Below are 11036 nucleotides of genomic sequence, written 5' to 3'. Positions count from 1 at the left end.
GTGATCCCTGAGGATCCCCCATGTCTCAGTCCCACGGGATCACTGGGAGGGTGCTGGTGATCCCTGAGGATCCCCCATGTCTCTTAGCCCCACAGGATCACCAGGGGGGTGCTGGTGATCCCCAGGGATCCCCCCATGTCTCTTAACCCCACAGGATCACCAGGGGGTGCTGGCGATCCCCAGGTGGGTGTCAGTTTCAGGGAGCAGTTTGGAATTACAGAAAGCCCATCCCTGGCATTGATGAGCACAACTCCCCAAAACCCTTTTCATGTGGATGCCCCGGGTTCTCTAAGGCTTTGCAGGTGGAGCAGAGCTTATTCCACCACCATCCTGGAGGCACGCCCATGATGGGGAGGGTCCTGTGCCCAGAGCTGCCCTCACTCGCCTAGGAATGAGCAGTCCCCATGATCAGCTTGGCCCGGTTTTACAGATGAGGGAGCTAAGGGTCAGAGGTTCCCAGCTTCCCCTTCAGTCACCCAGCTCATCATGCCAGTCTCTTGTCTCAAGGACATGCTGGCATCCTTTCCAGAGGCAGCCAGGCACTTCTCCTGTTAGCTGTAGGACCCCCAGCAGTCACTTCCTCTCTCAGGTTCCCCCTCTGCCCAGTGGGGGACTGGGCCCCTTTCCGGCTAAATCGAGGATGCCACACTCAGCAGGCCGACGCGACTGGGATGAGGCCCGAGATGCTGAGGACTTTGCACCAGGGAAATTCAGTTATCTGGAAGGAGGGAGCAGGGCCCTAGCCCTGGTGGGCAGGCTGAGGCCTGGGCCAAGCGGAAGGAATGCAGGGGCACCCACATTCCTTGCCCTGCTCCAGCACCCACACAACATCTGAGTGGTAGCGTTAGCATCACAGGGGATGGGGGTAAATTTTTGAGACTGACAGATTGCTACCGGGTATGGAAGGAAGGATGGCCTCCTGGACCCAGCCAGAAGGGGAGGAGGGGGAGCACTGAGCGGGCTCCATGGCTGGTGTCTAACTTGGGTGGGAAGCATTAGAATGAAGGCACAGCCGGATTCTCAAGATTGCCTGCAATATTCACGTGGAAGCATGTTTTACTTTGTCATGGTCTCCCCAGGACCCAGCACAGTGACGGGCACACAGTAGGTGTTTCATCAGAGCTAGTGGCACTGGACAGCCCAGGAGGAGAACCAGTGAGGAGAACCAGGACTGAGCCTGACAAGGCCCAGCGCAACAGAAGGCCCCGGAACGAGCCTGGCTTCAAACCTCAGGCTAGACTGCTGCTGTTTGCCACACACCCTGTGCTGCCAGCAGGACAGCCAGCTATGCTCGCCATGCCCTGGGCACGGGCCTTGGCACCTGGCAAGGCCTCAGCCCTCTCCTTTCTTTGGGTCCAGGGAGTCATTAACAGGCCTTTCACATGCTTGGAGAGACTGTGTTGACACTGGACTTAACTAATTACTGCCATGCATGGAGATGGCCTTAGTGGGGGCCATGCCAGCATTATGGGACAGGAAGTCCTAGCTGGGGGGGGCGCCCTGGGGGCCACAGCTAGCTGTCCTCCTCCCACAGCCAGTGCACTCAGGTTTGGGGCCCCTGTGGCTCTCAGTCTTTGACCATCCTTCAATACTTATCAGTCCGTAATCAATCTGCTCCCTCTTACTCATATCCTAGAAGGAGCGGAGCCTCACAGCCCAGCCTGACTCACCTAGCAACATTTGGGTGTGCCGGTCACCTTCTGGACAGGCCTGACCCCACAGCACTGGCCTCACTTTCACTTCTGAATAGAGCTCACCCTCTCCCCTTACACTGAGAATGGTCCTAGGGACTAGATAAATGAGAGGGAGAAAGGCCCAGCCCATCCCTGGCCCTGGGTACCTGCTTGGTTTCCAGCTCAGCCACAAAAGGCTTTGCTTAATGGAGACCCTTCTTCCTGTCTTCATCCCCTTGGGCTTTCTGGGTTAACCAGCCATGTCAGGTTTGCTGGTGACATTGTGGGGGAATCAATTGGGGGAGTCAGTGTCCATGTTGGGTCCACCTCATGTCATCCTGCCAACACACTGTCCCCATTTAACAGATAAGAAAACTGAGAATGGACTAGGATTTGAACTCATACCTTGGGACTCCAACTCCCAAGCTTTTTTGTCTCCTCCGTCCTAGGGCCTTTCTTAGACTATCCTGTCCCTCTGGGCAGGTTTGATCAGAGGCTTGAGGCAGCTCTCCCAAGGGGAAGCAGCCTGGGGCACTGCAGAGCTGGCTGGATGTGGAGCCCCGTGGTTTTGCCACAGGCCACCTCTGGGACCTGGGGCAGGAGACACTTCTCTCTGGGTCTCTTTCTTTCTCTGTAAAATGAGACCCCTGAGGTCTTTTCCATCCTGCGGCTGGGCAACCCAAACCTCCTGGAGGACACGTGGGTGGTTGAAGCGGTTGGGTGGGGATTTTGGCCTCACTGCCTCCTAGCATATTGTTTGTGACCTGGTGATCTGGGTCTAAGGCCTGTGGGCATAAAGACCAAAGGAGAGAATGCCCTACCGCTGGGCCTCAGGAGGCTTCTCACTCCCCTTAGGCTGGCCTCCAGTCTGGGCATGGTCCACAAACATGGAGAGGCTTCCAGGTGACCAGTCCAAGACCTTGTGGTGCTTGATGGCCAGGAGGGTTTCCAGGAGTCTGAAAGGCAGTCCAGGGCTAGTATGGCCAGCCTGGCAGGCCCTGGGGCAGGCCCAAGGTTTGTGGCAAGCTGCCCAGCTCAGGGAAAGCCCATTCACCTGATAGGTAAGTACTAGGTGCCAGTGCCCCAGTGAGCATCTCAGGGACTCTGGGGATCAGCCTCCCCCCAGGAGCATCTTTGGCACCTGTGGCCACGCTGCTTCTCCGCCCCCAGAGCCTTGTCTTGGGCTGACATGTCATCCGGCTTTTCTGGTGAGGGCAGAGGGAAGGGAACTCTCCCTGAATTTATGGTTTTTAATAATCTCCAGGGATTCTACTTGTAATAAATTTATCACGCTCTTCAAAGTGAGCAGATCCAGTTACAAATCCCCTAAACTCCAGCAGCCGCTGGCAAGAAATGGAGATGTGGATGGGAAGGGAGCGCGGGAGGAGCCCCTGCTCCCTCCCCAGTCTGTGGCTCCCTCTCTGACGCCCTCTGCTTTCAGCCTGTCCTTTTCTGGATGTGGGCCCCCCACGCCCCCCCCCCCCAGCCAGTATTGAGCCTTCCTTGGGAACAAAGAGGAGAAGAGACGATCTCGTTCAAATCTTCTGCAAGGGCAAGAACACGCTGGGCAGTGGGGACATGGGTTTGAATCTGGCTCCAGACACTTCCTAGCTGTCTGCCTCTGAACAACACCACTGGAGACTCAGTTTCCTCAACCTGTAAAATGAGGGAGTGGGATGTGATGGCCTCTAAGTCATGATGCTCGGACTGGCGCTGATTGGAGAAGTAGTATTCTGCACCCTTAGTCCCCCACCTCCGCAGGGGAGGAGGGCATGGCTTTTGGCTTATGCCTTGCCCCAGGGTCCCGCCTTGCCGGGAGGCATCTGTAGCATTCTGCCTCTGCCGAGGGGAGGGTATGGGATCCATCATCTCTTTTCTGGGACAGAACTTGGTCATTTGGGTCATTCCAAGCAGCTGCCCTTTCAGGTGGCTTTCATCCACCTCACTGTGGTCATGGCACACAGCCTCATTTTCCCACCTCACTCTGCATCAGTTTACATCATTCTAACCAGGTTTCTTGAAATCTTCTGCACTCTGATGGACAGGATTGGCCAGGGTGGAGGGTGTTGCATGAGCAAAACCCCAGAGACAGAGAAGGGGAGTGGTCAGAGTCCTGTGTCACCCCCACAGAACCTTCTCTCAGTCCCTTGCAGCCAAGATTGGCTTTAGCTTCTGTTTGGTTGTCTGATATGCACCTGTTCCTGTAAATTATGGTTGCAGCAAACAGGATGAACCAGGATACGAAACGTTGCCAATGTAACAGTGGGGAGTGCCACCTATGGGAAGTCACCCCATGGGAAGCAGAGGGGTGGCAACCTTTGGGCTTGCCAGACATGCAAGGAAACCTTGCTAAGATACAACAGTGATGGCTGAAGCATCACCCAGATGTGGTGCAGTCGCTCAAAAACAGTTGTGGTTGACTTGAAGAAAGACAGATGACAATGGGCCTTACAGAGCTCACCAGACAGCAAACACAGGGCGTGGACTTGATTAGGAAGAAGTTAAGAGACATTGTAGCTTGTTCAGCTCCTGGCTGGTTCTGCAGAGGACTGGCCATGAGAGAACGTGGGTCAGACGGAAAGGCCGACCGCCGCTGTCTTAAAGACATATTTAAAACGTGATCACGCTAAATATAACATCGAGGGTTGCGCCATACGTCCCAACCCCAAGTGATATTGGCATTGCAGTCATGATCCTTACAATCCCATTTGTAGACCATCCTGGGCGGCTGCAGGGATAGGCAGCAGTCAGACAGCAGAATGTGGGGAGAAAACATTTATCATCTTAGTATAACTGACTTCGCTTTTTTATGAATGATTCTCATGTTTGTTTTTCACATCTTCTCTTTCTGTGTGAGGATAATCACATTGTGGTATAGATTGGTAAACAACATGTGTGTGTTCATAGACAACTGATAAATATATGTGACCCTCCCACAAGGGGAAAATTCAGAAATAAACTCACCATAAGTTTATGTCATCAGATATCAGACTAGGTGGGAAGTTCATGATCAAACCAGAGAAAGAGAGAATCACATAGGTAAAATTTATAATTCTCAATACATTAAATTAAAAGGGTTTTGTACAAACAAAACCCATCCAGCCAACATTAGAAGGAAATCAGAAAACTGAAAAAAAAATTACAGCAAGTTTCTCTGATAAAGGTCTTATTTCTCAAATATATAGGTAACTTAGCCAAAATTATACAAAAAATAAGAACCATTCTTCAACTGATAAATGGTGTTATGAACAGGCAGTTTTCAGAAGAAATCAAAACTATCAATAGTCACGAAAAATGCTCTAAATCACTAATAAGTAAAGAAATGCAAATTGCAGTAACTCTGGGGTACCACCTCATACCCATCAAATTGACCAACATGACAGAAAAGGAAAATGGGAAGTTCTGGAGGGGTTTGGAAAAACAGGTAGATTGCATTGTTGATGGAGTATTGTTGGTGGAGTTGTGAACTGATCCAACCATTCTGGAAAATGATTTGGAACTATGCCCAAAGGGGTATGAGTGCATACCCTTTGACCTAATAATAGCACTACTAGATCTGCCCAAGAGATCAAAGAAAAATTCAAAGGACCCATATCTATTAAAATAAAGCAACTCTTTTTGTGGTGGCAAAGAAATAGAAATCAAGGCAAAGAAATCAAGAAATCAAATACAAATCAATCCATTAATCAGAGAATGACTTAACAAGTTGTGGTGTATAATTATGATGGGTTGCCATTGTGCTGTAACAAATGATGAACCTGCAATGACTTCTAGGAGCTGACACCAAATGAAGTGACCAGAAGCAGAAGAACATTGTACACAGTAACACCAATCTCACTGTTTTCTCTTTTAAAATTTATGTATTTATTTTATGTAAAAATTATCTATTTATTTTAAGCTTTATTCAAAAAAATTTCTTCATTTGCTGTAACTGATGATTCCATGTATGGATGGTGTGGGGTGGCTGGTGGAAAACCTGTGTTTTCTTGATGTTAATTGTGAGGTCAAAATTAGCAAAGCAACAAAGAATTGATCCATACTTTGTTGCAGAGGCTGCAGGGACACAGGGATAGAGGCTGCACAATCATCTGTGAGCAAAAAGTCAAGCACCAACTGGTACTCCACTTTAGTCTTGGCTTGTAGCCTTTTCAAGTTAAACAATGTAACATTGGTGCAGTAGCTGACCTTGATACCATGTTTGTCCTCACGGAAGGTGTCTGACAACATTGCTGAAAACGTCATGCTAAAAATCACGAGAGCAAACACACAGCTTTGCTTCACTTCATTTGTGACTGGGAACGTGGGAGAGCATCGTCCATTATCCAGAACCCGGGGAAGTGGGCCGCCATAAAATTGACGGACAATGCCGATGGTCTTCTCTGGGCGACCACATCTTGGCGTGGTCTTCCACAAGCCCTCATAAGTGACCTTGGTCATAACAAAGGCCTTGGGCGTTCTGCTCCGTTCTGCTCCTGGCGTTTCTCCTGGAGCTGCTGGGCAGCAAACACTTCTCCTCAGCCCTCTCTGAAGGCACGGTAGCTCTTGGTTTCCTTGGCAGTCTCCTTTCTAGGCACGTCTACACAGAGGCTGAGGCACACATTGCCAGAGCTAGCTGAGCATTTGGGAGGCTCAGAAGGAAAGTGAGGCAGAGAAGAGGCATCAAAGGGCTGTGGAGCTGTTGGCTTCGGTCTCTTTGTCTGTAAATGAAGATAACAAGAGCACCTACATCCCAGGGCTGGTGTGTGTATGTGTGTGTGTATTTGAAGCAATCAGGGTTAAATGACTTGCCTAGGGTCACATGACTAGTGTCTGAGGCTAGATTTGGACTCAGGTCCTCCTGACTCCAGGGCTGGCGCTCTAACCACTGCACCACCTAGCTGCTCCAGTCTGTGAGATTTTAGAGCTTCAATGTATCACCATTTCCCCTCAGGATTTCTAGCTAGTCTTTCTCAATTTTCCACTGCTGTGGCTTCATCTCCCTTGATGCTGATGTTCCGAGCTCTCCTAGAACATAAATCTGCCCTGGAAGAAGATATTTGTGAAAACAACAGGTGGATCAAGTTCATTTTTCTTTGATGATGATTTAAAGATCATGTGACATATAAAAAAAGTCCTCAGCCTGGTGTCTAAAGCCATGGCCCCCACTCCCACCCAGCACTGAGGAGAGATATTCTGTGACCTTAACTCAGGGATAGCTTGTGCGGAAATCCATGAACTCCAAAGAGCCTCACAGACAGCTATTTGGGAAATTAAGCCCCACCTCAGGCAAATCAGGGGTGTAGGGGTGCATGGGGTGTTCAGGGAGGACCTGCACCTCTGGTGTGATGGTCACCGAGCCCTCCTCAGGGCTGCTTTTCCATCTTTGGTGTCCACCTTCACCCAACACTCACCTGTGACTCCAATGGGCTAGGCCAGGCTGAAGGTAACCGACAGACCTCAAACCCATTGGTGAGTTGGGGGGTGCCTACCCCGAGAGTGTTCAGCCTTCCCCTGGCAGAATGTGAGGAGAAGAGTTTGCTCCAGCAGCCACGAAGGTGGCTGAATGGCTGAAGCAGGTGCTGTGGGGGCCTAAAGCTTGGGCAGATACTGAAGGTCGTCCGCTGCCTCCTGGGCCATCCCATCATCCTGACTTGTCCTATCGCTGGACTGATGACTTTGGAAGAGAGTGGGGCCAATGACTTCAGTCTGATTTGTGTACAAGTCAGGACATTGCCCCGTGATGTCATTGGTCCTTTTTGAAATGAAGAACTAGGCAAGGAGTCAAGCCAACTGGCATTTAGTAAGTGCCTGAGCAGGAACAGCTGTTCACACATGGGGGGCAGACAGGGAAAGGCCTGGAGGCAGGAGATGAAGGCTCTCGGGAGCTTCTTGAAGGCAGCAAGGACTGTCTTTGTTCTCCTGTCCCCAGCTCAGTGCCTCACACACACAAGGCACCCAATACATACCTGGTGGCTTTCACTCTTGCAGGTGACTACCCACCTTCTTCATTTTTCTGTGTCCTTGGTGGTGGCTTTCAGGCCACTGCTGGCCCACAAGCATGGTTAGTCACATGCCACAGTCTCCTCACATGCCTCGTGTCTCTCCACAGCTATTTGCTTCATCTAGAGTTTGGGAGGCAGTATGATTGTGGAAGTAATTGCTTCATTATTTATCACTTATTAATATCATTTGTGCCCAACTTCATGGGGCTAGAAAATAGTCTAATCTCCACACTTACTGCGAAAGGCAGGCTGCCCTCTGAGACTTCCAGGGAGGCTGAAGACTACAAGAAATGATCCTTCCCCCCTCAGTGCTTGTGTCTGGGCTGACCTGCCTGCTGCTGCCCCATGACCTGCCTCAGGCTGCCCCATGTCAGGCCAAGCAGGAAAGTGTCCTTATGTTCTTGTGTGAGCTCACAAAGGTTCAAGGGGGAGCCGCACCTTCTTCCTCTCGTTCTCTTCTCTACCAAATGACCAAATAAATTTTTTCTAAAACTGCTTCAGATTCTGAGCTTTATTGATGTCAGTGGATGGAGCCCAGGATGTGGAATTAGGGGACCTGTGTTCAGATACTGGCTCTGTAGCTTGCCACCTGTGTGACTCTGATCAGGGCCTCAGTTTCCCTCTCTGTAAAATGAGGGGGGTGGGCGACATGATCTTAAGGGTTCATTCCACTTCTGACTGGGCTGTGTTCTGTGATGTGCAGCACTCATAACTCAGAGAGTACGAGGCTTCTGGGTCATGAAAGCTCAGCCCAGCTCCAGCCATCAGCAGTAGCCTAATCTCCTCCCTTAGCTGCCCTTGGCAGGGCCTGCTGCAGATGTCTGCCAAAGGCATCACTCAGTGGCTTGCTCATCCAACATCTCACTGGCAACAAGCCATTGGTTTTCCTGTGCCAGTGCTCAAAGCACTCCCCTTTGACTTACCAGGTCTCCAAGGAGCTGGACCTAGTGACCTTCCTAGAAAACATGTGAGGTGAGGACCACTGGTGTGGGCTGGATGACACCAGTGCCAGATGGGAGTCTGAAGGGGGCTTCCCTGTTCTGGCCAGACTTTGCATTGAACAGTCTTCTGGTCCTCAGACCCCCTCTGGCAACCCTGGGCCCCCTTGTTCTGCTGGTGAGCAGAGGGACATGCTGAGAGATCACACTTCTTCTGGAACTTTGCAGGGGGGCAGCTTTCAGGGGACTGAACTTGTTCCCACTGAGTCATGGCTTCTTTGGAGGCAGCCCTGGTGGTCTTTGGGCCTCTTCTCTATAGACTTGTACAAGAAGATGTTACAGAGATGGCAGTGTGGGCAGAGGCCAGAGGTGCCCTGTCTTCTCAGTCTCCCCCACCTGCACCTTTATTTTTGCTTTTTTGGAGGGCAGTTGGGGTTAAGTGACTTGCCCAAGGTCACAGGCTAGTTTTTGTGTTAAGTGTCTGAGGCTGGATTTGAACTCAGGTCCTCCTGACTCCAGGGCTGGTGCTCTATTCACTGAGCCACCTAACCACCCTGGTGGCACCTTTAAATGCCCTCTGAGATCTTTCCCATTCTTCTTACTTTCCTCTTGAGGAGGTCTTTGGGAAACCACACCCTTAAGGTTACCTTCAAGGTAACCCTGTTAGAATGTAGGTGGGAGGTCCTTGCAGGTGGGAGAGATGCTTTGACCTTGTCTCCTCAGCATGCAGCACAAACCATGCCTGTTCATTGCCTGACTGACCATCGCCCAGAGTCTACTCAGCTGCTGCTTCTCTTCCATCCACGTCTCATTCCCCCCACCCCGCTGGTCAATGACCATCAGCACTGAGGACAGTTCAGTGCATGAGCAGAAGCAGAGGAATGCACACCCACTACCCAAGTTTGGCCTTCCCAAGGACTCTCAGAGGCCCAAGCTGGTCTCGTGCCCACCTTTCTGTGGATTCTCCTCCTCCACAACCTTTCCCAGCACCATCCGCCATCTTCACTGTCCTTGGGGGCCAGGCCTCTCCATTTCTATCCATCCTCTCGTTGCTGGCTTTTTTGACCCCCAATTATTCCAGTATTTTTGGCCACCAATTATTATCTTAGAAATGGCAACAATGAAAACCCTGTTTTGACTTTAGGCATCATGAATCTATTAAATAGAGATGAACAAAATCATATTTTGGGCTACAAACACCAAGGAATGTGCCTTTGAAAGCCTGAAGAGCCTGTTTAGAAAATAGTTTCTGACACAGATAACAGCTTTCATTGTTATTTGTGAGGAATCGAGGGCTTGCTAGCCTCTTAAAAACTCTGATGCTGTGGGGCAGCAGATAGTGTTGGCTTCAGGGTCAGTAAGGCCCAGGCTCAAGTCTCCTTCTGTGGCATCACCAATGTGTGACCTTGGTCAAGTCACTTCTCAGCACTGCAGGCAACTTCCTGGGACCCTTCAGTTTCAGAGCAAGTGGTGACTTGCACTGGTGAAGGGACTTTCCTCCTTGGGAGAAATCGTAGATCTGGTCAGAAAAAGTGAGCTGTCATTTGTTGATAGACCCTGTTTCTGTAAGACTTTCCTCAGTTTCTGTTCCCAAGATCAGGCAGATCTTGTTGGGAGGAGCAGAGAGCCGGCTCTTTGGAATCACCTTGGCCTCAGCTTCCTGGTCTCCTGGCATCCTCACAGTCCTCGGTGAGATAAATCACCAGGGCTGGCATTTCCCTATCCTGGCCAGCTGAGGGGAGCAGGTCAAAGTGAAAATTGAGTGAGTACAAGAGAAAAAGGAATTTTCCTTTAGTTGGGGAAGGATTAAGGGGCTCCAACTCCATCCCCACCCCAAGGTCATAAGGATGTCTAGCCGCAGAGAGCCCAGCCTATCTAAGCTTAGAGCCACTGGATCCAGGGCTTAGAAAGCCCCAAGTTCATTTGTAAGTAGGAAAGCCTTGAGCCTCCAAGCTCTTCAATTGATAATCTAAGAAATCCACCAGGCCTGGGCTAAGTGCCTCCCAGCAGCATTGTCACCCCAAATAGCCCACCTCCAGGCCATAGGTATGCTAGCCATGGCAGTGTGGCCGCAGCAGCAGCATCAGCACTAGCGCTTTTGGGCAAAGTCCTTTCTTGTCTTACTGATTTTTTTGAAATTGGAATCAAATGTTCCCAGATCTCAAGCTGCTGGAAGGGACCTCTGAAGCTATCCTACAGGAGCCTAATTTCACAAAGGGAGAAACTGAGGCCCAGAGTGAAGTAGCTTGCTCAAGGTCACACAGGGACTATCAGAGGCAGATCTGGGACCTGGTCTTTGAAATGAAGTTTGTTAATCCAGGCAAAAGATTGAACAATTAAGCCATTTCAAACTTGGTGGGGATTTTTTAAAGCTCAAACATTATCCATCAAGAAGCATTGCTGTTTAAAGCCCACCTTAAGCATTTCTTTGCATTTGGGAAAGG

Source organism: Petaurus breviceps, unplaced genomic scaffold (assembly GCF_028583685.1).
Source record: "Petaurus breviceps papuanus isolate PSGF00001 unplaced genomic scaffold, PetGlider_PUasm1.0 387, whole genome shotgun sequence".
In the NCBI taxonomy this organism is placed as follows: Eukaryota; Metazoa; Chordata; class Mammalia; order Diprotodontia; family Petauridae; genus Petaurus; species Petaurus breviceps.
Note: the sequence above shows the minus strand (reverse complement) of the source record.